Source organism: Centropristis striata, chromosome 1 (genome assembly GCF_030273125.1).
Source record: "Centropristis striata isolate RG_2023a ecotype Rhode Island chromosome 1, C.striata_1.0, whole genome shotgun sequence".
NCBI classification, from domain to species: Eukaryota; Metazoa; Chordata; class Actinopteri; order Perciformes; family Serranidae; genus Centropristis; species Centropristis striata.
Window position 1 is genome coordinate 41,309,738 of NC_081517.1, and position 27,203 is coordinate 41,336,940.

The following is a 27,203-nucleotide window of genomic DNA, read 5'->3' on the forward strand; positions in this document are numbered from 1 at the left end:
CACAACATTTTTCATTAGAGAAAAGCTCTGAATTAGAATTCACACCTCGCAGTTGTATGCCTGCCAAGTGCCAACCAACCAAGTTTCAGTTTACATCCATGTATGTCAACACTCATGTAGCCATGACAGTAGATGTTATTTTAAATATGGATATTGCTGCAAACAAGCTACACATTGTAAAAATGTGATGCTTTACACACACCTTCAACCCAGCAGCAAAGAAGATCTAAACAATCCCCACAATGTCAGCATTGGCACACAAGATTGGTGTCACCAAGTAAAGTTGATCTTTTACCTTTTGGATATAAAATGGAATCCCTTTTTGATTTTATCCTAATAGACAGTGTCTTTGTCATAAGTAGTGTATGAATTCTTGAGTTATGGCCAAAAACCTATTTTGTGAGGTCACAGTGACCTTTGACCTCCAAAATCTAATCAGTTTATCCATGTGTCCTGGTGGATGAGTTTGCCATATTTAAAGAAATTTCCTGAAGGCATTCCAGAGATACTCTCACACAAATGTGTTGGAAAGATGGAGCACAAAAGAAGCATAAAAACCAACTGTATGCTACCTGCCCAATACCAAACAAGAGAAACAAGGTTAAAGAATTCTTGGTGACCCACAGCCAAGCATTTAGCATCTAAAGATCAAGATATTTTCCTCAGGAGTTGGTGGGGACCAAAACAGAGCTGAAAAGTCAACGCAAATCAGACACAATTGTCAAGTGGCCAACAACACACACTCCAAAATAAAAACCAATGTAAATAGGCAACTGTTTAACGTGAACGTAATAACAATTTAAAAGGGGGAAAGCAAATATGTCAGCTTTATCTACTGCCCCTAGGTGGCAAAAAAAGGAAATTAATGCAGCTTTAACAACCACCAAAAGAGTTTCACTTCTTTCGAAGCTTTTGTGCAAACACAAGAAAAGTTTCTGCTGTTGGTCTGTGCTCCTTTGGCTTACCAGTTTGTAGCATGCCAACTTAGACAGATCTCTTTAATTGTGCCCTTAAACATGTTATTATAAAAGCTTAGAGGCCAAAAGATTTTCCATTTTCTAAGAATAATAACATGTATATAGACCAGCCTTAATAGTGTGTGCCCACCAGTCTGACATACGTCCAGACAGTCTCTGCTGTAGCTGCTGATTGGGAGGGTGAAGCGCCAAGTTGGCACTTCATAGATAAAGCCACAGCTGTGGCACAGACAGGCATTACTTTAGCCTTCTGCACAGACTCAACATAAGGCATGTCAGCCAGAGTGGGTCTGTCTTGGGTGGATTTGGACAAAGATGTGGAGATGGGAGGGCAACAGGTATGCTTCACCTTCATACATACAGCATCAGGGTGGCAGCTAACCTGCCTGCCCAAAGCGTGTTTCCTACCACTGTAAATCAGTAAAACTTTGTTATGATTTACATTACAGCAGTTTAGTGTTCTTTGTTGAAGCAGCCACATCACCCATTACTGCTGATTCAAATTAAACTCAAAGACAGCCTGAGACACAATCTAGTCATGGTTGTGATGTTATGAGGTGGAGATAAGCCATTTGAAAATCAGCTGTAAAATTTATTCTAGGGCTGTACTGAGATAAAATGCAGTATCTGATCAATAAAGGCCTTTTAACTGTTCTGCATCAGTCGTAAGGACTGATGTATTTGCGGTTACATTGCAATCCACTGAACTCTGGGTACAACAATATATGGGAATATTCAAGGTAGAAGCACTCTGTGGGAATTGGGATGCACTTAAATGGAGTAAGAGTATGGAATAAAATGGAAATAAAAGGGTGATCTGTTCTCACTGTTTTTATCATTTCATATGCAGATTGAAACAAACATTTTAACATATCATAAGAGAACGAAATCCATTAATTTGCCAAACGTGAAATATGTGCTGAAAAGCTTGCTAGAAAGTTAAATAATGGAGTATGGTCCTTTGAATCCTAGGTTTACACTCAGCCCACTTTGTCAGGTAAAATTCCCAAAGTACACTACTAAACAACAAAATAAATGTTTGACAAAAATGAATAAATGGAGATAGATTAATTAAAACTCCAAAATTGTTACTGTTCTCAATCAAGCTACTTCCAACATGATAACAGCGAATTATCAAAAACATGCAGAAGATGTTAATAAGTGTGTATTATGCTTCAGGCTAATATCTATATTTAGCTAAAATATATTCACTCCATTATTATAACCAAAACTTAAATGAAAGCATGTAGTCCTTTGGCTCAGACAGTGTAGTCGTGTTGGCAGTATATGTGATGGGAGAGTGCTCTGTGCATCCAGAGGGTTGTAATTTTACTGAATTCCTATGAAATAGGATTCAGACAAATGTTCTGCATGTGTGATGGACGAGCTGCTGAATGCAATGCAGGTTAGAATTCAATTAAATGGGCATACTTATGACCAAAACATACCAATTTTCCTTGGAATTTTTCCAACCCTTTGCAACCCTAATCTTTATTGGATTCTTTAAACTCTTAAATAGCAAAAATGGTTACTAGAAAGCCCAGTAGTGATCAGGCCTCAGAATAGAGGCAGACATTTTTTCCAATGCACAGCAGCTGGCATACAACATCCCTTATCAAGTCTCATTAATCATGTGATGAATCTGCCTTAAATTAGCTGCCAGTAAATGCCAGTTTCATTTAGGTTGGTTTAGAAAGCAAAGTTTTAAGAGGTAAGAAAAATGAGACAAAATTTTCCCTCCCGTTAAAACAATTTTGAGACAAGTTTATGAAGACTTGTGGGTATAATTAGTTTCGCAAGTGGTGTGTAAAGTAAAAAATAGCAATTTCCTGAAAATGTTCTGAAAGTGTACGTCTGAGCAGCAGAACAAACTTTATGTGACACCTGTCCCCAAAATACACTCAAATCATTTTTGGACCAAATAATCATACTGACTTCTACTTCCGTATGCTAATTTTGAACCAAGGAGGTTCGAGTTGGATAGCTAAAGAAAATTAGACCTATTTAAGAATATCAATTTAAAATCATTCAAGCTCATGATTAACATGCTTAAGGAAAAGCTTCTGTGTTGCCCTATGGCTTGTGAAAGGCTTGAGATCCTGGGTGGGCTAAAGTGTAACAATGATTTCCAGCTTTGAAAATGATGAAATCCGACTTAAAAAGAGGCTCAGTCATTTCAAGGCTATTGGATACACAGCGAGCAACATAAACCTTGTTGAGAATAAGGAAGGAAAACTAGAGGACTGAGCTCAACAGCCTCAAATGGCAGCAATAAATCACACCAATATGACCTTAATAGAACAGTGGGAGAGAGTGGAGAAAATATTGGCTGTTCACAGAGCACCTAGTAACAGATATAGATCTAGCAGCGGATGTATAGTGGCTCCACTTAGATCTTAAAATATTAAGAGTGGGACATTAGGCAGAACGGAACAAACCAATATTTTTGGTTTAAAAGCTGGCAAACACATTCTGCTGCCTCGTACTGGCCTCCCAGATAACTGTAAATTGTTACACAAGAAGTAGTTAAAACTGCTGACTTCTGCAATTATAAATTTGTTAAGCCAATAAATGCAATATTAGAAAATGTTTTCCTGCACAGTCTAGAAATCCCATAAACACGTTGCATTTGTTGAAACCTGTGTGTCTCCAATTCAATGCAGAAGCTATTAATCGATGTTTCTATTTAGAGCTGGTGCCCCGTGATGTCTCAGAGGAAGAAAGTGAAACCTCAATCCCTGAGCTGTTCCACAGAACATTTTTCCACATTTATTTCACAATTTCAAGTACTTCACACTGTGACAAAGCTTTCTGAGGGAAACAATAATTTCTGTTCAACATAAAAGTGGCATTAAGGTTTTGTCTATAAGCACTACGCCTCCTCTAAAACTGCCACTCATTATCTCTTTATTTGAATTGTTGCCATGCAACAACCCAATAATACCACAACATTTTCCTTTGTTGATTTCTATCATTACTCATGAGAGCATAAATCTTCTTGGAAACTAAGAGAATCAATCTCCTGTACTGTGAGAATGGCCTTCTGCCAAAAGGACTCTGGAAGGGACTTAAAATCCCAGCCCGTGCCAGCCAGCCATTAAAACAGTCATGTGCATAACAAACAATGAAACAGAGGGAACCCTAGAAGCTACAGCCATGAGACAGAAGCCTGTGTAAGAGCAAAGTCACACTCTCATTCACTCACATACACACACAGTGGCACGTTCACACGAGCACTCAGACGCACACAAAATCTTGTTTTGCTTTTATTTGTTCCATTAGAAAAAGCTTTTTCTCCAATTGATGAGGGGCAGCAATCCCTGTAAACCACAGGCACTCTGAAGGCATCCATTTAAACGACTGCCAGCTGAAAGCAAGTCCACTGTTGTCAAGGCAGCAGGACAGACTTCAAATCACCTGGTTCCATTAAAGAATCAATTACTGCACGGCTCTCCGTGGTAGCACGCGTCTTATACCTGGGAAATCGTTTCGGACAACCCAAACCTGATAAACAAGGATGCTGTACTTCACACGCGGTGCTTTTTGTAATATGCTGTCAGGCCCCATATGTTTCCTGCATTGCACATGGGTGTAACACATAAAAAGGCATAGCGCTGGCTGATCAGCAGCGCATGGAGACACAAATGTGGCCGTGTCAGTGGGCGCTGACGCGTTGTTACCTTTGGTTGAGGTGGGCAGCCAGTGGCCAGTCGCTGCAGCTGTTCTGAAGTATGGCTGGAGAAGAGATCTGAGCAGCACGCTGTGCGGCCCAGTCTCTTCATCAAAGAGGAGATGATGCTGCAGCCACAGCCACACATCGACTTGCTCATTAGTAGCCCTTGCTGTTCTGGGGTTAGAAGATCGTGTGGAAAAGAGAGACAAGCTGCAAGCCGCAGCCACTTCCTGGTCCTTGCTAAATCCCCCTCAGTTGTCCTCACAGCTGATGCCTTTTCTGTAATTATTCCACATGGTGCTGATCCACAGGTACTCCGCAACTGAGATCCGGTTGGTTTTTATCTACAGTCAGCATAATACAGACGCTCACCTTAATCCACATTGAGGGCACGTGAGTTGGGGAGTACAGTTTGTCGGTCCATTTCCCTCGTGATTGCTTCCCACTTACTCCACTGTCAGCTGTACTTCTACATCTACACAGCACACGCCTCCTGCTGTAGCTCCCCCTTTTTTTCTTGCCAAACTCACTCACCCATCCACAAAACACCTTCTCCTGATACCGCAAATAACACTCAGGATGCAATGTCTGCCACTACTCCCTTCTGTCTCCCACAATTTCCATGCGTTCCTTTCCACTCCCTCCACTGCCTTCGGCTGCTGTGCAATGAGGATGCTATCCCCGACAACGCTGCTGCCACCACTGTACACCCCCCCCTCCACCACCACCTCCAGCGGTAAACCACTCAGACTGAGCTCCTCCAACTTGCCGATAAAAGTACTTCCCTTATATGACATCTGAGCTCCTGGTTGTTCCATTAATTGAGGAAGCAGTGGACATAATATTATAAGAAATCCAAGCCACTCTGCATGCACCAGAAGGACTGATAAGCAGGATACAGTCAGGGATGCGGTGGGGGAGGAGTCCAGGGTAAGCATTTAGCAGACAATAACAGCAGACTGGATTATTATGGTAATAATCTGTCACTGCGGTCAAGATGCTGCTGGTGTATGCTGTAATGATTAGTTAAATAAACTGCCAGTTTAACGGCCGAATGTTTCTCACAACATGACATGTTTCTGAATGTGATCAAGATTGGAAAATAATCACTGTGAAATCAGCTGAAGCCTCAAGTTATTAAGCTTTTGTTAGAGCAACTAGAAAGAGCACAACATTATATGATGAACGCAGCCGCATGTCTGTGATTAGTGCCAACATAAACATCTGCAACTAAAAGTGCATTCGTTTTTATTCTTGTGCGTGTCAACATCTGTCCCAACCTGACGAGACTGGTGACGCTCGAGGATAACATGAACATTGTTCAGCACAGAAGCTCATAGTTACCGGAGCTGATCAAGCTGTGAGGCCTTGGGAGGGAGAGAAAGCGAGTGGGAGGGGCTGTAATAATGGCAAGGCAAAGATAGGTTGACAAAAAAAACTGAGAATGAGTCCTCTGTTAAAGGAATTACAGCAGCTTGCTATGAATAGCACACACAATAACGTTGAATGACTATTCAAAATCACTGACAATGAAAAATGATACCGGCTATGCAGATGCAGCAAAATACGAACACTGACTAACTATGGCAACATTTTCCAACATGGCGACGAGAAGCAAATGTCTTTAAAAGAAAAATATCAGCTGACTAAAGAGCACATGGACACCTCCACCAAAGCCATTCACTATCTTGCAACGTTAATGAAAGTGAATTTTTTTTGCATCAGCCCTGTGATTCAAATCTGCTCCAAAATTACAGTCTTGCTTCACCCTTTCACTGACTTTCATGAAAATGGGGACAGTAGTTTCTATGCAAGTCTGCTCACAAACCGGCAACACAAACAAACCGAATCAAAACATAACCTCTTCGGCAGCGGTTATAAATACACTATTCATTATTAGTAGAGTTGGGTCGATTTCCAGTTTTGCCAGTCCAATCCAGTCTACTTGCTTAAACCAGTTTGAGTTCATGCCAACTCGCTAAATCGATCCAGAAACCGATCACCATGGATGCATTTTAATTCCACATATGAAGGCGGTCTCTGGGTGAAGTAACTAGGGATGGGCCATGAGTTTCCAATGTTTGACAAGTCATTCAATTATAAAATAGTTTGTGAGATTATCATGCTTCTGAGACATCTGCTGTTCGTCAAACTTACTTGTCCAAGCTGCCACACAGACCGGAAAAGCAGCCTCAAAATAGGTTGGACAGACCCAATGGATGGCTAACAACAACAGTGGAAAGGAGTTTAATGACTGTTTTCAACATTGAGACATAAATACTTCTCACAGAAGACATTCTGCATCAATTTATCATTCTGGATGTATTTCACAAAGTCTTCACAAAGACACCTTAGCCCAAAGCTCGATTACAAAGCTGCTGAGCGGGATACAATCGCACAACACACATCAGTTAGCTTCTGTGCACTCTCACATGAAGCATTTCAGAGATATTTAAGTTAGTATCATTTGTTGAATCACAACATTGTTCACATCTATAGTGTCAGATTTTTACCATCAGTCCTGTTCAAAGCTTGTTGGTGAGACAGATTCTTGCGAAGCTCAGCTTTAGCTTTGCTTCAGCAATAGAGTACACAATTCATATACAAAAGTCAAACATTTTTGGTTTCTTGTGCCACTGAGCATTTCATAGGAATAACATGCTTGAAATGTAACTAGTAACATCCACTGAAGTCTTTACAATAACTTTATGTGCAAATACCCCGCCTCGAAAAATTGGCTTCATGTTTGAATGCACATTTAAGAGCTCAATTAAAGTGCGTATCCACAGAAGGTACAAAAGCATCTCTGCCCCTGGGCTGTCCACCCTGTTCAGTATTCTATTTGCCAGCTTGCTGGGTTAAATGACGCAGGGAGATCCACTCTAAAATCGACTGCCATTAGTCTCTTTTCAGGTGGATATTGCAAAAATGACAAGAACTATTATTGCTGCATCCGTTTACTTGGGTGAAGTGCATCATGCTGTGGTGTGCAGCTGTGACCGACTGCCAATTGTGGCCAACATAAAAAGGTGGTGAAAAGGGTAATAATGAGGCACTTAAAGCTGTTCTCCGTGCTCACTCACTGGCACATCTTTGTGCTGTTGATGGGAGTGCTACTAAAGGTGACACCTCACTGTGATTCATTGCAACAGAGATTTCCTGAAACACCAGGTTGCCATCTCCCTGGAACAAACAGCACATCAGGAGAGAAATTGAACGTAGCAAAGATAGACCTCTATCTACAATCATCTATAAAGAAAAGTGTAACACTGTCAAGCTGGAACAAGGACAAAGGGGTTGTATTTTAAAAAAGCCCAACCTTCACTTAATGTATGCAGCAGTGAACATTACGGCAGCACAGTGACAGCATGTTCCATCTTAAATCAGAATGCTCCATAAGCAAAAAAGAAAAAGAAAAAATAGGCATCATGTTTACTCTTTTGTTCTTTTCTTGGCTGGGACCGGCAGGGCAGGGTGAAAGGGTGCCCTGCTCATTATTTATGAATATTGCTTTTCACTGTGTCAGCTCACTGCTTGGGTATTGATCCATAAAGAGGAGATTCACTGCACCACAGCAGAGGGTTCCAGAGGAAGACATAATGACTCAAGGCTACAAGCAGGACTTGCAGGTAGTATCAAATCCCAGTGGGCAGGCTAGACTGGTAGATAACATGGCATGAGGATCACATTATTTGTCCTACGGGAAAGAAAAATACAATATAAATTCTACATTCTGTGTGCTTACTCTAGAAGCTAATATTCAGCACTGCATTAACTGAACAGAAGCGCTACAGATCAATAAGGTGCTCTATAATGATCTGTGTTGCTGCTTGTACTCAACGAGAAGAATCAGGCATTTGACAAAGCTGTTGATGACTTTACATGAAGTGCAATATGCAAAGTAAATTTAATGCTTTTAACGGCGACATCTCCATGTAATGATTACATAATCATATGATGATCATTATCGACCGGATAAATACTCTGAACTCCACAATCCAAAATAAACAACATTTTAAGAAAAGAAAATGTATTTGACTTGCATTGGAAAAGAGACTTCTTTGCAGAAATCAGCAGATAATTATTTTTAAAGTCACAAATTTGTTACATTTGATCCAAAAACATGGTCTATAATAAGGTCTATAACGATTTTATCCCTATTCAAGTAAGCTGAGTGCTAAACCAGCCAGCCAGTGGAAGTCTCCAGTGCACTTGCTCTATGGGGCCCAAAAAGCCAAAGAAGATCCAGGTGTTTCCATACACAGAAGTCAAAGATTTTTGGTTTCTTGGGCCTCTGAACAGTTCATACGAATAAATGGGGCCCGGTCTCCAATCCTGCATCCAGTTATCTATATACATCCATGATTTATAATAGCCAGAGACTGTGACAACAACAAAAAATAAAAACAAAAAACAAAACAATAAAAAATATCCAGCTCTCAGCTTCAAATAGTGATGTTTGATCAAAATCCCTTTGTTTTAAGTCTAATTTAAAATGTAAAGTTTTTGATGATTTATGGTTTTATAACCGTTATACTGCACAAACAGACATTATTTTTAGTTATCTTTCTTCCTAGCCATGAGCTGTTTCCATAGAGGTCAAGGACTGATATAAGCCACAGAGAGAAAAATGTGGTGAGCAAACACCACCCTAAAACTAGAAGGGTTTACATTTAAATGCTTAGGAATGAGTGAAAACCCCTAAAGCGTCATTGTACCTGCAAGCAGACTATACAAGCCTTGTTAGTTGTTTTTTTAAAGGAAATTAAAGGCCATAAATTATGTTTTGATAAAGCCTAACAGACATAAAAAACAAAACTGCAGCCTGAAGGCATATGCCGCTTTCTGTATTTTAAATTTAACTTCAACCAAAAACCAGCTCAACTCATCCCCTGGGTGATAACTGTACTCATCTCACCACAGACAATCACAGTGCGGCTCAAGACTAAAAGCTGTGTCACTGTGTCTCATCTTCCACTGACGTCTGAAATGTGGCATAATTACACAACATGCTCTTTTTTAAAACGGTGATTCACACTTAATCTCCGTTTACTGAGATCACTAAAAGCATTACCTTAAGTAAGACTTCTATGGCGTATTTGTAGCAGTAATTGAAAGAGAAAAATGTAGAAAAAAAGAATATTTTGCTTTTTGCATTCAGGCTTGTTTCAACTGCTGAAAGAAAAAGTGGATTCGGTGAGAAAATGTGTAAAGTGAGTGTGTCAGAGGTCCATGTTAACACCTCAGATGGTCCATGATCGGAGAGTGACAGAATGGAGATCTAATTTGGCAAGAAGTGAGAACAAGAAGATGTTTTATTTTGGAGCTACGAAGGTCGAAAAGAACAAGGTTTTCAATCAGCAGCTAAGACTGCAAAGAGATGCAAATGTACAGTGGCTTGCAAAAGTATTCATACCCCTTGAATGTTTCACCCTTTTGTTGCTTTTACACATGAAATCAAAATAGTGTCAAATAATTACAAATATATAAGGTAAAATAAGTGATTGCATAAGTATTCATAACCTTGAAAGTAACTGACGTGACTCAACAGAGTTCAAGCTAGTTGATGCAGCAGTGTCAGAGTACAGTTGATGTGTGTCAAGTGATTATAGTATAAAAACATGTGTGTCTGGGAGGTCCAGTCTCTGGTTCATCACTATTCCTGCTACAATTGCAACATGCAGACAAAAGAAAACTCCTAGCAACTCAGAGAAAAGATCATTGAAAAGTATAAGTCAGGAGATGGCTACAAAGAAATGTCCAGCTCACTGGACGTCCCACAGAGTTCAGTTAAACCATCATTAAGGAATGGAAGCAGTATGGCATTCAATGATCTTTTCTCTGAGTTGCTAGGAGTGTGCTTTTGTCTTCATGGTACAACTGTAGCAGGAATAGTGATGAACCAGAGACTGGACCTCCCAGACACACATGTTTTTATACTATAATCACTTGACACACATCAACTGTACTCAAGTGGTCTCCATTTCACTAACTGAGACACTGCTGCATCAACTAGCTGGAACTCTGTTGAATTAGGTCAGTTACTTTAACCCTTAATAGGGCACTCATTGAAATACTTGCCATTTCCAAATTTCAACCCTAGAGAATATTGGAGGATATTACATACAGCCAGAATGTGTAAAAAAAAAAAAAAAAAAAAAAAAACATACAGACCCGGGTAATATTTTGAGAAAAAAGTTTACGAGATTAAAGTGGCAAATCTACGAGAAAAAAGGCGCAGATTTATGAGATTTAAAGTGGTGAATCTGCAAGAAAAAAGTAGGGGGTTTTTTCACTTTTTTCTCATAAATCTGCAACTTTTTTCGCACAGATTTGCCACTTTAAATCTCTTAAATCTGCAACTTTTTTTCTTGTAGATTTGCCACTTTAATCTAGAAAATGTGCAACTTTTTTCTTTAAATATTACAAATCCATGTGGTTCTACGACCTCACAGAGAGACATGGGGACCCCGTTTAGATATCCACTGAAGTTACCAAATATAGTTCTTCGCCCAATAAAGGGTTAAAGGGTATGAATACTTATGCAGTCATTTATTTTACCTTATAGATTCCTAATTAAGTGATACCATTTTGTAAAAATCTGTTTTCACTTTGATATTCAAGAGTTTTTTTGCAAATTCATTTTGAAAAAGGCCAAATTATATTGACCATGATTTCATGTGTAAAAGCAACAAAAGGGTGAAACATCCAAGGAGGGTGAATACTTTTGCAAGCCACTGTAAACCTTACTGCAACCCGAAGGTTTTTAATATTTTCTGTTGTTTGTAGACTAAAAAATAAGCTTTTCCTGCAAAAGAAATGGTTATGCCATGAAATGGTTTAACTTTCCTAAGACAAATGTACTTTTACTATACCACATGCATGCTGTCTGTATGTTTACATTCTCAGCACTCAGCTGCACTACCACAAATACATAAATAATTCAATTTTCAAACACTTTGTCTCAAAGTAATGCACCTTATCCTTAATTATTGTCTTGTGAGGCCTCTTGTCATTACTCTTCATTACTGAACCATGAAAAACGACTTCTGAACCAGCTCCTAGGCTTCACAAATTTGATGGGATGCACCAATTCCACTTTTTCTCTCTCCGGATATGAACTCTAATCCTTGTTCCCCTCAGGGAGTCCTCAGAACTGTTGCTGAATGCCTAGATTTATGAATGTAATTAGGGTATTTACTACTTTTACAGATTAGAAACTTTTACTTGTGATGTCTTATTGTTTGACATGATGCATTTGATAAAATCAGACTTGATAATTTCTTTTTTCTTGGCCTATGCAAAAGAAAAAAAAACAAAGAAATCACAAAATATACATCATAATGTTATTTACATTTCTTGGTATCAATGTAAAATACTCATTTGAACACAAATTAATTCCCTCTCTTTCTGCTAAATACAGAAGATTTGCCAGCTTTTAAATCCTGATATCACATTTTAAAGCCCTTCTAGGTATGTCTATTGAGTATATCTACAGCACGCTCTCCATCAAGAGGACTGATGAAGCCAGTAATGAGACATTAAGATAGACCGTTGTAAGCACCGTCTAATGGGCAAAGCTTAGAGTCTATCAACTCCCCAAACAAAACAATACAACCACTAATGTTACCAGAACTTCACCCGACACTGACCTAATCTGTTGTGTTTAAATCTCAAAGTGTTGAAAAAAGACACACTTTCAAAGAGTAAAAAGATTTGTAGACAGACAAATTATTTCAGTGGTTAATCAAGTGGAAAATGGTGCCATTAATCTCTTCAAACCAATTAGTGGTTGATACATTTAAGTGGTTTTGCAAATTATGTCCTCAATTATCATGAAACTCCAAAATTTTGACACATTGAAAGGGAAACCACTGGGAAAGTTGGATATCAAGTGTTTGTCTTCAAGTTTCTTTCTGCCGTGCAAAAGGCATCTTTCCAGTTTCTTTTAAAAAGGAAATAATAAATCAAATGTGTGTCTCATTCAAACAAAAGAAATCCTCAATTTGGCAACAACATAGGACAGTTGCAGAACACAGGACAGTGCAGACAGAGCATTTCCTCTGAGTAGGCTGCACTCTAGTGGAGAAAAGGCAGATTGTGGATTATTTCTCAGTCCTTAAGACTTTTAAAATCATCAGCATGTTCTTACTTCTTGTTATGGAGGTTTTGTCTATCAGTCTTAAAACAATTAAATACGGTAATAACACAAACAAAATAGAAACAGAGAATTATACTGAAAAACAGACTTGACCATCATCGAACTCGTCTCCGGGCATCACGCCAAAGTAAAAAAAGAAGGTCCAGCTAAGTCATAACTTCCTGTCTCCCAAACACAGGAACAAAGTAGGATTTCCCGTTTCCGACAGGATCTTGAAAGCATGAATGACTGAGAAAGTGTTAACCACACCCACAAAGAATGACACAGATCCTCACATAAACCATCACACATCTTTTCCTGTTCCAATTACAGTTTTACAACACAATAGAGCAGCCGAGGAACACAGTAATGAGAAACATATATTATCGACCCCCTGCCTAATATCCCTAATATAGCAGTGAGATATAACTTTCAACCATAAAACCATTATTATTAAAAGGAATAATGGTGCAAGCTGGAACTGGAGGCGGTTACTCACTCACTCCTCATCAGTCACAGCCATCTCGTCACAAAGTTTTTCCTATCTTATAAGGAAAGTCATTTGAAACCAGGTTTCCCACCCTTTTCCAAAGAAAAATACATAGAGCATTTACAGGAAACTACGGAAGGGTGCAAGCTAAAACATAACAAAGTTTTATATTTCAAAATGCGTCATCTGTTTGAAAAGAGTCTTTGCATCCAATATAACCATAGTTTTGGCATTCTGGGCAATTTTAAGCACCTTTTTTCAAAATACAAGCACTTTACAAAGCTTGAAAAGAGCACATTATAATTCAGGTGTTTCCAAGGCTTTCCAGCTAGCAAGCGAAGACACACAAGCATACATGATGACCGGTTAATCACATTTACAGAGCCTGAAGCAAGTAAGGCTGATGGTCACAAGGTCATGCCCTATTTTAAAATACTGACCCATTTGGAATATCTGTCCTTCTTTAGTGCAGCTATTCTCAACCTTGGGGTCGGGAGCCCAGTTGGGGTTGCGAGATGATTTCTGGGGGTCGCCAAATCATTTTGGAAGTCAGCTCTGTCTCCACTGTGTTAAAGTATTCATGTGGTTTAGTCTTTTTGGTCATTTTGTGTCTTTTTTGGTCATTTTGTGTCTGTTTTGGTCATTTTGTGTCTGATTTGGTCATTTTGTGTCTGTTTTGGTAAATTTGTGTCTTTTTTTTTGTCATTTTTTTTAATCATTTTGTGGTCAATTTGTATCTTTTTTTGTCTTTCGTAATTTTTTGTCTTTTTGTCATTTTGTGTCTTTTTTTGGTCATTTTGTGTCTTTTTTGGTCATTTTGTGTCTTTTTTTGTCATTTTGTGTCTTTTTTTGGTCATTTTGTGTCTTTTTTGATCACTTTGTATCTTTTTCTGGTCATTTTGTTTCTTTTTTTGGTCATTTTGTGTCTTCTTTGGTCATTTGTGTCTTTTTTTGGTCATTTTGTGTCTTTTTTGGGTGATCTGAACTGTGCGTGTAAGATTGTGTTCAGTGAGCGGGGGTCGCGGACAACATGCATGTTAAATTGGGGGTCGCGACTCAAAAAGGTTGAGAACTACTGCTTTAGTGTATACAGTTTAATGGTTATGACACTTCATTTACTGTGTAAGGTACTTTGGTGATGTTTAATTTGGACTCATGAGCATTTATAATCATGAAGTGAATCACTAGCAAACTATGTCCATATTCAAGAGATAATAGAGATAATACAAGAGAATTACTGTAGGTAAAGTTGTTTAAACTTGCCACACTTCTGAAATGTGCATCGGCAGCGATTTAATGACACACACACGCACGCATGCACGCACACATGCACGCTATACTCGTTTATCAATTGTGTGTATGCTCTTCTTTGGAACAGGCAAAAGGCTGTTCTGAATTATTTACAGAGAATGAGTGGGTGAGAGGTGTGGGACTGATTAGGGAGTGACACAGAGGATGGCTAAATCTCAGTCCTTTTCAACACTGCTGATAAAGCAGTTTCACATTTAAAAAGGACCTTTTCATAAAATGACAGCGGTGCACTTCTCCCGACACCGATTCTGCAGTCACCTTTTCACCATTATTCTATTCCTTCATGTTCAATCTAAGAAGCAAAATCTCTCCCAGCAAAGTGATTTAGTCTTAGGATGAAAGCCTTTCTGTTTCTCAAGAAGTATTTGTCATTTCCTTTTGCAACTGCACAGTCTTCCATTTACAAGACAAATCCATCATTTTCTTGAGCACAGGGAGATGGAGTTGGGAAGTAGCACTTGGATGAAAATTCAATCCCAAACCATCATCCTGAATTATTCAAAACCCTGTATTGAATTTCCGTCATCCGGTCCCTGAGACCAGGGTAACAGTTTTAGGGGGAAGACAATGTTAACATTTTGACATTTGAGTGCCAGTCCACACTTTAAAAATGCAGCAGTGAGCCAAGCAAGCCACTGCTATGTGCTATCACTTTACCTTTAAAACCACAAGTGTTGTGCAAGTCGTGAATTATTCATCCTGAGCATGCGCTGGTGAATTAAAGGATGAATCCTCCTTACAGCAATGAGCTCTAAATACACCATAAACACTTCATCTATGCAGTCTCCACAGTAAGATTTTAACACACAATCATCCATATTTGCAACCTGGCTTCTTATCTTATAGAAAGAGACACATTTGGCAGGTTTGCTAATATGCAATATAAGGTTTCCAGAAATCTAAGTGACCAGCCAAATAGAATAAAGCTTCAAATCAAAAAGACACCTATTTATTTATTTATTTTTTTGCAGCCGTTTCCACACACGTACTTCCACAAATGGCCAGCACACACACACGATGCTTCTGTGTGAATTCACCTCCTGTTTGTTCATAACAACTCCAACAACTTCCACTTTGTCTCGTGTGCAAGTGTGAAAGGTCTGCATCCTGCCTGAGATGCTGACAATGAAACACAGGGTGGGGCCTTCCGTATATCCACTACAGCAATCAGGTTCTTGTCCTTGATCTCTGCAGCACTTTTTTCCAATTTCAGTGGAATTGGGGCGGGGGAAGGCAGTGGATAACACACCCTCAAAAGATGGAACTAATGCAGGCTACGCACTCTGATGTGGAAAATATCAGACCTCTTTTACTTTGGCTTGGCACATTTTCACTTTCTGTACTAGAGCCCAACCAATATATATTATTTGGCCTGCTATTACTGAATGATATTGGCATATTACAGACATATTAGTTTGTATAATGGTAAAAAAAATGTAATGTAATGTAATGTATATGTTGTCTGATTTGCGCTGATATGAAAACCGTTTTTTATAGAACATATACGGCATAAAACGATGCATCCGATTAGTTAGAAATGGTGGTAGAATGAAATGTTTTATTCTCAATTTAAATGGTCAGCAATTCACCATGATGTTTATTTAGCTATTCATTTTATTTTTTCTCAGTTTCCATGTTATGTTAAATAATATTTGCTAAGGAAAGCAGCCTTCCGAGTACCTTTCTGTAGTTATCTCAGTGCATAAAAATACATTTTTTTGGCACTTTGACTGTATAACAACCGTAGATATATCTGCCTTCCTTAAATATAGTGAAACTATATGGCAGTTACATTTGTGGTGCTCAAAGACAAAGAATATGTAGTTTTCTTTTGGAGTGAACAGTCCCTAAAGTTGGAACAAATCTTTAGCCTTCAACGATATGCGGCTGTGCATTTTGGATTTCTCACACATTGTGTACACTCATTGGCCACTTTATTATGTACCCCTGTTCGACTGCTCATTAACATAAATATCTAAATCACCCAATCACATGGCAGTAACAATGCATTTAGGCATGTAGACATGGTGAAGACGAGCTGCTAGAGTTCAAAGTGAGCATCAGAATGAGGGGGGGAATGTGATTTAAGTGACTTTGAACATGGTATGGTTATTGGTGCTGGACGGGCTGGTCTCAGCATTTTAAAAGCTGCTGATCTACTGCGATTTTCACACACAACCATCTCTGGGGTTTACAGAGAATGGTCCGAAAAACAAAAATGGTCCATCAAGCAGCAGTTGTTGGTGCCAGAGGTCAGAGGAGAATGGCCAGACTGATTTGAGATGATAGGAAAGCAACAGTAAGTCAATTAACCACTCGTTACAACCCAGTGAGGAAAGGAAGAAGATGATGAAGATGATGAAGATGACGATGAAGACAAAGAAGTAGAAATAATCACAACCCACTTCTATTCTTCACACATAAAAACTTTACAACAGCCACATTGAGATACTCATACTGATTAAATCAATCTATAGAGCAATGTCATGCCCTTATTTTGAATCTTGTACCATCATGATCCTAATTAGACATTTATCATATGGCTTGTTATGGTTTTGAGTCATTCCTGTAAGCACTTTTTCTTTCTCTGTATTCTTAAAGAGAGTGTTTCCTATAGGCTGAGCACTTAATCCTGGTGGTGGTTGATGCCACGGTGGAGTGGGAATAAAGTGTACTTGATAACAGGCCCTTACATAGTAAAAGTGTTGCTAGGAAACAACTGGAGTCAAGCGTACATTTTATCAGCTGTTGACAACACCTAACAACAAACACTAACTGGGCATAAACTTGAGTCCATTTGTGCTGTTTTCCAATGCGTTTGTGGATGTGTGAAACTGTAACCAGCTCTATACATTAGCAAGAAGAGACAGACCTACTTGGACATTTACCAGGCTACTTTCAGCACCTTTTAAAAGGGAAGTGTAATATTGTTGTTTGCTTTGTTCACTGTTCGTCCAGCAATATGAAGAACACAAATACGATTACAAGGACCCCGTTAGATATTTATAGCCATGAGCTTTATATTTTGAACCAAACAAAGATACACTATGATACACCAGAGAGCAATTTAGAAGGCTTATTTGTCATCTACAAACACGTGTAGTCCGACCCATTCAACACAACCACAAATCTCACCATTCCTGAGTGTAAACTGATGCGATAAGCACTGCATTGAGCATAAGTTACATACACGGAAAAAAAACATCCTGACCCCCGAGAAGTCTATACAGTTTCAGTGTTTACTTACAGTTCTCTCTGTCTGTCTTTGTTCAGGCCACAATTGGTCTTCTCCACTCCAGGTCCGGCTCTAAGGGTTGATTCTTTCTGTGGACAAAGAAGAAAAAAAGAGCTGTCAGAATGGCAATCTCAGAGGTCATCGAAGAGTTAACAGGCTGTGGGGCCGTCTGGAACTCGAGAGGAGAAAGCAGGAGGGCCAAAGTAGTGAGATAAGGATGCTGGCATTTCACAGTTTTTTCTCCGAAAACATAACAGAAAACAGAACATGCCAGTTCTTCAATAGGTTTGCCAGACGAACTACAACAGAGCAGTTTAACAACCTGGCACAACATACAACACCTGCATCAGCGTGTAGCAGTGAGTCACCGCCACAGATGCGTCAGTTCTTCCTCCGTCTCATGTGATGGGAAGTGAACAAGGGGAAGCTGCTGGGCAAAAACCAGTGCAAGGCCAACATCAGCAACATTCAAAAACATTTACATTTTAAATTTCCCCTCTATTTTTGTGTGAGGACGAAGAATTCCCCTCTATTTTTGTGTGAGGACGAAGCATTGCCTGATCAAATACTATTTTTGGCTCTGATCGCAATCACCGATTCCAAGTCGGATCCAATACTTTTATTACCTAGATGTTGATTGAAAGATGCATCTGACACATTGAAATAACAGCTATAGACTGCCAACTCCAAATACTGGAGGTCCTAATTCAAATCTCTAATGTAACTAAACTTAATTTACTGATACCATATGAATGAACAGGGAGAACAGGACGTATGGAACTGATCTGAGGCAAGTAGAGCCCGACTCTTAGAGATACTGATTCTGATTTTAGAGGGGAAAATTAATGGGTGATTGATATAGTAATTTTTTCTGAGCTGGAATGAAAATAACCTTTTCTTATGTGTATTGTGCACTGATTTTTCACCACTCTGCAAAGGTACCGAAAGAGCTGCTTTCTCAAACATGAAACCTTACTAAATAATATTTAATATTATACATTATAAAAACAATGTTTTACATTGCCAGCCAGTTCTCTAAATGATAAAATAAAGAATAAATAGGAATAAAATAAATAGCTAAATAAACATAATTACTGTTAAGTGACAGTCAATTGCTGACAATTTAACAAAACCTTGCAACCTTTTGCTGCATTATATATTGTGTAAAAAAAAAGTTTTCATAACAGCATTTATAGAGATACCAATGTCAAACCCTTCATGTTAGTGTGTGTTGGGGTTTTTGGAGCTACGCCAAACCAAATAAGAGCCAACTGAAAAGATACAGAGGTTTAAATAAGACATTTACAGATAAGCTCAAAGTTTCATTCATAACTTTGATATTCAAACTCTAATAAATAACAGACATTCAAAGCTTCATCTGAAAGCCTCAATAGAACCTTCAAAGCAAGGAAACAAATAATATTCAGTACAAGCCTAGATATAATGATCATTTAAACAAAAATGATATTTGAGAGTTATTCAAGTTCAACTTTAAGCTAGAAGCACCAGTCACCTCAGGGTATGAATGAGATGGAGATCAGTCCTGAACTGTTTGTCTGTATGCGAGAGTCCCTGTGATCCTTCTAACCCAATCCACATGTTCATCTGCTGAAAACCTCTACCTTAAGTCAACACTGCACAAATCACCCAATAACGGAAAGCTCATTTCTGTCCTCTAGACTAGAAACAACAGGTCAAAACAGAGATAAAAGGTGTTCCAATATGAGAAATGGAGCTATTTGTTTCGAGCAGCTGCGTACAAACATAATTAAACCCACCGGACTCCCCAGCAGAGACAAGGAGCTGGCTTGTATAGAGAGAATAGGATTTCTAAGTTGACGTAAACAAAACTGGATATGGACTTCGAGTTCTGGGAAACGAACAGATGCCCAGACATGTTATCCAGCTGTTTGACATTCGATAACCGTGAGACAGAAAAGATGGTTGACAGAATGGAATCCCTCACAATTCAGGATTCTTATGTAGGCTTTTATTTGCAATGAAGTGCAGAGTTGTCAAAGTCAACGCACAAAAAAATGAAGCTTTGTTTAACAAATTTTGTGCAAAATCTGCTTCCGGTGTGTCCCAGAGGCCCAGTGTTTGGGATGCATGCCATGTGGCCGTAGCGTCGCCGGTTTAATTCAAGCGCTGGACTTTTTATGCACGTAATAATTCTCTCTTCTCAGGTTTCCTGCCTGTATCTATTCTTTGACTATCTAATAAAGGCAAAATGCCAAAAAATATATTCTGAGACGAATTGGAGAATTAGCACTCAGCCAGAGTCACTTTGACTCAAGAGTAGACTACTAATTATACGCTTCTTGTATAAGGGGCTATACGTGTGAGTTTTGATTTCTAAAATCCTCTCTTTAATATGGACACAAAGGTCTGCCGCTTCTGTTTTACCAACTCTACAACCTGTTAAGGTGAACTTTGTCTTCAGATACAAAAAGCACCTTTTAACTCCTATATCAGGGGAACAACACTGAGCTTTCTAGGAAAAGCTCTGAGTGTTTCCGAGAGGCCTTTAAGTGCGGAAAGCACAGAGGTTATGGATGCCTGCAACTTCAGTCTGGGTCAGCTGTGTCTGGATGGGCCAAATAAAATGAGTCCACATGGAGGAATGCAACTGCTGTGTTTCCTGGCCTCGGTTCACTTTGAGTAACTCTGATCAAAATATTTTAAGTCCTGGATAATGCAACTGTGAATTAAACTATTACTCTAACCCAGAATTTGTCCTAAAACAATACGAGTTGTTGGTAAGTCAACGTATGTGTGCATTAACTTTAAGAACACAGCAGTGATACCTTTAGTCTGTAGTCTGATGCCAGGATTTACATTTCAGTGAAAGTCTGTATTAAAAAATTAAAAGCCTTTTTTTCCTAATTTCTTTTCCATAACAAAGATGCATCATTTTGTTATTATTATTACATAACAAATTAGCAAATAAATAATAGAAGTTACATAACAAAAACAACTTGGAGCTGCAACAAAATGCCACAAGTTACTTAAGTTGCACAAGCATAAAAGGACTCATTAGGGCCCTCTTCAAAACAGTTGTCCCTTTCTTTAGGAAATGTTGGCTCATTTTTTCATCATTTAATATTTTAGAGGCTGTGGAATAAAAAGCTAAAGGGAGATCATTGCTTGCTGGTAAACAGGCCTTTAACATTATTTATTTGCAGCTTTTAAACTAGTTTTTTTTCTACGAAAATAACACTTCATGTGGGGCACTGAAGCAGTTATCAATGCTTGCTTCAAACTCAATGCTTTCAAGACTCCTTTTACAAGAACAATAATTTTACCTTTGCAGAACACAGGAGTTGCTTTGCTATTGCTCCCTTGATCTGTTAGTTAGCTGTGTTATTTTGCAAATGGCCAAAGCTGCTATAGACCAGACACACTTACTGTTTCTATAGGGAAGGAGTCTGGTGGCTTTAAAGATAGCTTGGATAACAACTTTAGTCCCATTACAAAGGGCTTTTTTTTTTTTCTTTTAGGTGGCTAGAATACATAATAGGCGTGTTTCCATTTGGGTAAAAGTGGCCGCTGGGAAAGTTTCAGGCCACGTCCTCTCAAATGGCCATTCATTCTGCGTGTCTCCATTTCGAAAAAAGGCCCCAGAGGTATTTACGAGACTCAAGAGGTGACATGTGGTTTTCAATTGCACGTCATCGCTTAGCGACAGTTTCGACCGTGACGCTACATACGCAACGGGATTGGGATATGCGTCAACGCCAAACATAAACAATAAAGAAAGAGGCGCCAAGATGGAAGGAGCAGAGCTTGCCGTGTTTCTTGTCGCTGTGTTCATGCAGATGGCAGTGATGATTATGGATGAGAGGAGACGATTCCTCACGCTACGTCGCCGGCTTTTAAAAATGGACCATTTGTTGTGGCCTTGGGTACTACTTCACATCCTGCTTAGCACGTCACATCCTGCTTATCGTTCTATCCAATTGGCAACCAGGCTTTTTTCAGGGGAGAAAAAAGGCCCTGCTCTTTGACAGGGCCAAAAAAAACGGCCAGTCAAACGGCCGCTTTGGATGGCTCACATTCAAATTGGGGCGTTTCGATAGGGAGACCCGCCTCATTCCGGGTATTCAACTATAGTGGAAACGCAGCTCTTGATGCTGTTCCCATCCACAGAAGTATGTTGCTTAACATGCCGGCCACCATCCACTGTAGCACAATTATGAGTGCCTCATTTAACCCAAAAAATCCAAACTATCCCTTTAATATACCAAACATATTGTAGACCATTATGGTCAGAGCACCCCTCAGAGGTGTTACAAGAATGTCTTTAATTCCTGTTGCAGGTGTGAACTTCGAGCTCGGTCTGGTTGACATGTTCTCACACAGCAGTGAACTGAGCCTCAAACAGATTAATAATGAAACAGGCCTCGTCTAGTCACATTGGACCCGTGCTTAAGACGTGACTCATTCTGTATTTTGTCAGCATTTTGTTATAGTTCCAAGCTCTGTGGTCCACATGAGAGCTGGATTCAAGATATTTCCTTGGTGAATGAAAACCACAGGCACAAAATGAGGATGCCAAAGGGGGGGATCATATACAAGCGGGGATGATGGATTACTAGAATCAGAGTAGAATGGATTTTTTTGTTTTTTAAAAGAAAACGCTTTAGAGCCACAGGTGAATCTTCAATTATCACTAAGCTTTTTGCACATTATTAACTCGGCTTATATGGCAGCTAATGAGTTCCTCTCAATATGCATGCTGAGGTGGGTCCAGCTAAAGTCAGAACTGTTTGAAGCAGCTGCAAACCTGCCACAAGTACAGAGAGAGTGAAAGACACTTCATAAATCACTGCTGGAATGCAGTCTCATTCCCTCTGCAACCCCACCTTCTCAACAGCTTCTTCCTCTAACTCCAGGAGCTTTCTACACCAAGCAACTGAGACCTGACCGTCACAATCATGACACAATTTGCAGCTGTGGATCTCAGCTAAAAAAGAAAAAAAAGAAAGGATTTCCCAGGAGAAAACTACCTCACATTTCAGTTGAGCAGAGCAGGCGTTACAAAACAAAACAGACACTAATGAGAGGAGGCAGAATTAATGAAAGAGTACGATCATACATGTTGGGGTCAGGCTGTGGATTCAGAGTTGATTAATGTCATCAGTGTGAAAAAAAAATAATTTCAAGCGTTTGCAGACACTGTTCTCATCCTTTCCATAACAAATTTGAAAAACAGGTCAGTAGGGATTTTTTAACTTTAAAGCAGAGCCTGACCGATATATCAGTTGACAGATATTATCAGCCGACATTGGCCTATAAGTATACGTGTATATGCTGTCTGATGTGTGCCATTGTGAAAACTTTTTACACAATATATGCAGATAAAAAGGAATAATGCAGAAATGTTGCTTGCCCTAATGTAGAAATGGTGTTAGCTATTCATTTTTTTAATTTAAATTGGCTGACAATGCAATACATTGTTTGTACAATGTATAATAATGTTAATTATTATTTAATAAGGTTTTATGTTTAAGAAAGTAGCTCTCTGTACATTTGCAGAGTGGTGAAAAATCGGTCAGAAAAAGGTCTTTTTGAAAGCATTTTGCTAAATGTCTTTCTAGTTTCTGCTTTTAACACCATATCATTTTAAAATTTTATCATGTTCCTCTCAGTTTTTTTTTTTCTATGTAGCACTTTGAGACGGTTGAACTGTAAAGTGCAATACAAATAAAATCTATTATTATTGTTATTGTCTATTTTCATTCCAGCTAAATAGCCATCATATGGATTATTGATTAATTTCCCCCCTCTAAAATCCCATATCAGTCTGGCTCTACTTTAAAGTGCTTCTTCTTTCCTTTTGTTACTGATCTGCAAAGATTCACAGTCATTTTCAGCATGCCAGACCAGGTCGATATGTTCCGTAAATATGTTTATTACATATTACAATTCAGAAGATACAGTAGGCATTTCTCATCAAAATTGATTAGATATTTTGTCTCAAGCATAATCTGGACCTCATCAATATCCAGTCTGCAGATGTGATGTAGCCAAAGTGTTCAAACAAATTGGAGAGAGAGAAAAAAAAAGATCCTAGTGAAGTCTGAGAAGTCAACTTTGTCTGTATGAATTCATAAATATAATTTGGTAAATTTCACAGCACACTGAACTGAATGCAAAGTGACAATTACTTCAAATGCTGTTGCAGTGGAAGTTGGTTAATTGTAAACTAGTTATTCATAGCTACAAATAATAAGCAATAAATTAATAGAATCAGCATATAAATATCACATTTAGAAAGATAAAAAGCAGGTCTAAAGAAAAAACATTTTCCAGATTTTTTATATCCTGTAATTTAAAGGATGATGATGATCAATTTGTATGATACTGAAAGGGATATAGACCAACACGTGTCTCCTGCCAGAGAAGAAAAATAATGAAGATGTGCATCAACTGAATGTCTTCAAAGGGGTGTAATCTTTTGTTCAGCCTGTGATCTTTTCCTGTTATGCCTATGGAGCTTATTAATTTGAGGTTTCCCTGAAATACTTTCTTCTTTAATGATTCTTACTTTCGTTACATGACAGCAGGTGGTACTTTTATATTAAATATTGATGTGGTACATTTGAAAAGATATTTCTGGCTCCTGGTTATATGGAAGAAATGCTTGTAAAACAGTCTCTTTTTTTTAACTAGAGACAGTCAGTGCCACAGAAATCCACAGGCGGACAAAAATGTTCTTAGAGAGCAGATTAAGAGGTGTTTCATCCCCGAGGAAATCATGAGGAACCTGAGCGGCAACGTGCTGCTACCATGGCAACACCGATAAGCCAACAGATGCCAGGACTTTAAACATTACCAAAATACTTTAGTACTCTAAACATAGAGCGGCCATTACTTCTTTTTTTTTTTTTTTTTTAAGCTCAAATCCACCAATTAGAATGAACCAAAACAGAATATTATCATTTAGATAATTTAGCAGTGAAAATGATTAAAATATAATTGTCAATTTTTTTTAAACGTTTGTAAAAAATAAAAAAAAAATGCATTTGGTGTTCAGACAGCTTGTCCAAAAAGTGAGTCAAAATGGGATTTATAAAATCAACAACAATAAAGCAACTTTAACTTTATCTCTTTATTCTGACTCTCAGCCACAAGGTCATCATTTTAACTGAATTACTCTGAAGAAAAGAATTCACGTAGCGTCTGTCTGGAAAATTTGATCTTTATAACCGTTATGTGATCATTAGTCTGGCATAGCCGGAGCTATATCCACAACCATGGCCCTGAAAAATAGATGGCTGATATAGCGGAAGAGGGGAGAGAAGGCAGGCTTATACCTGCAGTCAACACTTCATGAGTCTGACTATGTGATTGCACACAGAGGCATGCAGAGGAAGGGACAAAATTTAATTGATCTCTGTGTTTACATTTTTGAATGATTCCTTTTACATGCAAGGTGAAGCTGAGTGGTCACATAACTTTCTAAAAGCTTTTTTGGCGCATTGGGAATGTGCAGGAAATCGAAGCCGCTCTGAAAACTTTGATGAAAGCCCAAAGTTTTTAGAGAAGGTGTGTAAAAGTGACTGGCAAACCTGAGGTCACTTATTTTTAAACATGCAACAATTTTGGACAAAAAAAAAAAAATCAGACATCCTACGAACACAGTCAGGCAGTGGAGACTTGGCGATGTCATTTGTAGACAACAATGCACCCAACATCATTGCTGCATGACCGATACAAATCCACAGACATCTGTGGAAAGTATGTCCAAGCCTCAGCTCTCCCAGAAGGGCGATCCAGCACTAAATTGCATGCTTGGCTGTTATTGGCTAATTAAAAAAATCTGGATTAGCATGCCCAGTCAATCAATCATTCTGTGATCCAAATGAAAAAAGTGTATCCGCACAACATGAAATCAATGCCAAATATCTTTATAAATATATACATTTATCAAAAGTTTGGAAAACTACAACATCTTGGCATCCTACTGAACACAACATGGATGTAATTTTCACAGAAAAAATATAAGACTCCTCCAATGTGAAAAGAGTAACAAACCAACAGGTTACTCCTTTCTTTCACCTTTTCAAGTCTCACAAGCACACTCAAAAGCTTTGCGGCGACAATGCAATTCAAGTGTACATTTAAGCCTGGGGCTCCACAGAACAAGAGCCAGAGAGCACCTAGAGTGGAAAAAAACACTCAAAAACAGCAGCAAAGAAACAAGAGTAGCAAAAAACCATTTCCGACAAGACAGAGAAGGGGCCTAACCTGTCAGTCGAGGGACTGCGTAGGGGCTCTGGAAAAGCTCGCCTGTGCTTGGGGGTACAGCGTGTTATCTGCAGCACCGCAGACCTTCCCCTTTGAAGTGATGCTGAGCCACCGACTGAGCCAATGGGGAGCGAAGGTGGATGGTGGGAGGCTAGAGAAAATGTAGAGAAAAGCAATAAAAGGTAAGGAAACAACTGTGGGTTAAAAAAGACACAGCAAGAGCAGACAAATAAACAAAACATGCCTGTTAACTTTCATCTTATGTAAAAAAAATTAAAAAAAAAGGCACCTCAGAGATTGTTTATAGCAACTTTGTTTGGAGCGGAGCTAAAACTTTGAGGACATTGTTTTTCCACTGTTCTACGTCTTGTTTAGGGAGGCCATCTCCCGTTTGAGGGAGTAATGCAGAAAACATATGGTGGCCATGTGTTGGAGAGCGATAGGCTGCATCAAGAGGGGATGTTCAAGGGATACAATCAGATGGTAAAGTAAGGAAAGTGAATTGACAGACTGTTTTGCCGGCTCCTTCTGTTCAGTGCAACTCTCCCTCAAGGATTATCCTCTCTAATAGACTTAAAGGCCCTTTAACTGAGCCGCCAGCTGCCTGCGTCCCTAGCGGAAAGCCGTCCAGGTCAAGTCTGCGAGAGGATATCCTACCATGACAATGAAACACATTCCTGAAGTGCCTTTACTTCTTTATCACACCAAATTAATCAATTACTTAACTATGACGTAAAGAGGAACTGGGTTAAATGAAACACATTGAATAACGAATCAGGATGAACTAAAAAAAAAAAAAAGAAATGCATCAAAACGGTCCTTATACTGACCCAAAGAAAAGCATTCCTGTCTACATAAAGCTGTCAACTTGGGATCAATTCACACAAGATTCATTTTAGAGATACAGTAAGTGTGGCCCAACCTACTTTAATTTTGAAAAACAGTAAATAATTCATCCAGAAGAAAGGGAATGTGGGCCAGCGAACTGTGATCTACATAACTTCAAACTGAGATGATTTCTAAGCAGTTTCTATGTTGGCAAACTGCACCATGAAAGTAATAAATTGTGTTGAATCCACAAACCGACCAAATGCAATGATTTAGACTTAAATTCCACCAATGGT

General features: G+C 38.9%; 1 protein-coding gene across 1 annotated transcript in view; it reads right to left on the reverse strand.

Annotated features, from left to right (window-relative positions):
• Positions 1 to 27,203, reverse strand: part of fbxw7 (F-box and WD repeat domain containing 7) — a 145,593-nt gene that overhangs the window by 105,768 nt on the left and 12,622 nt on the right. The window contains exons 2-3 of the mRNA XM_059342530.1: positions 26,080 to 26,230; positions 17,839 to 17,915 (exon numbers count right to left, since the gene is read on the reverse strand). The gene's annotated coding sequence lies outside the window, so the exon portion shown is untranslated. The remainder of the gene's footprint in view (positions 1 to 17,838; positions 17,916 to 26,079; positions 26,231 to 27,203) is intronic.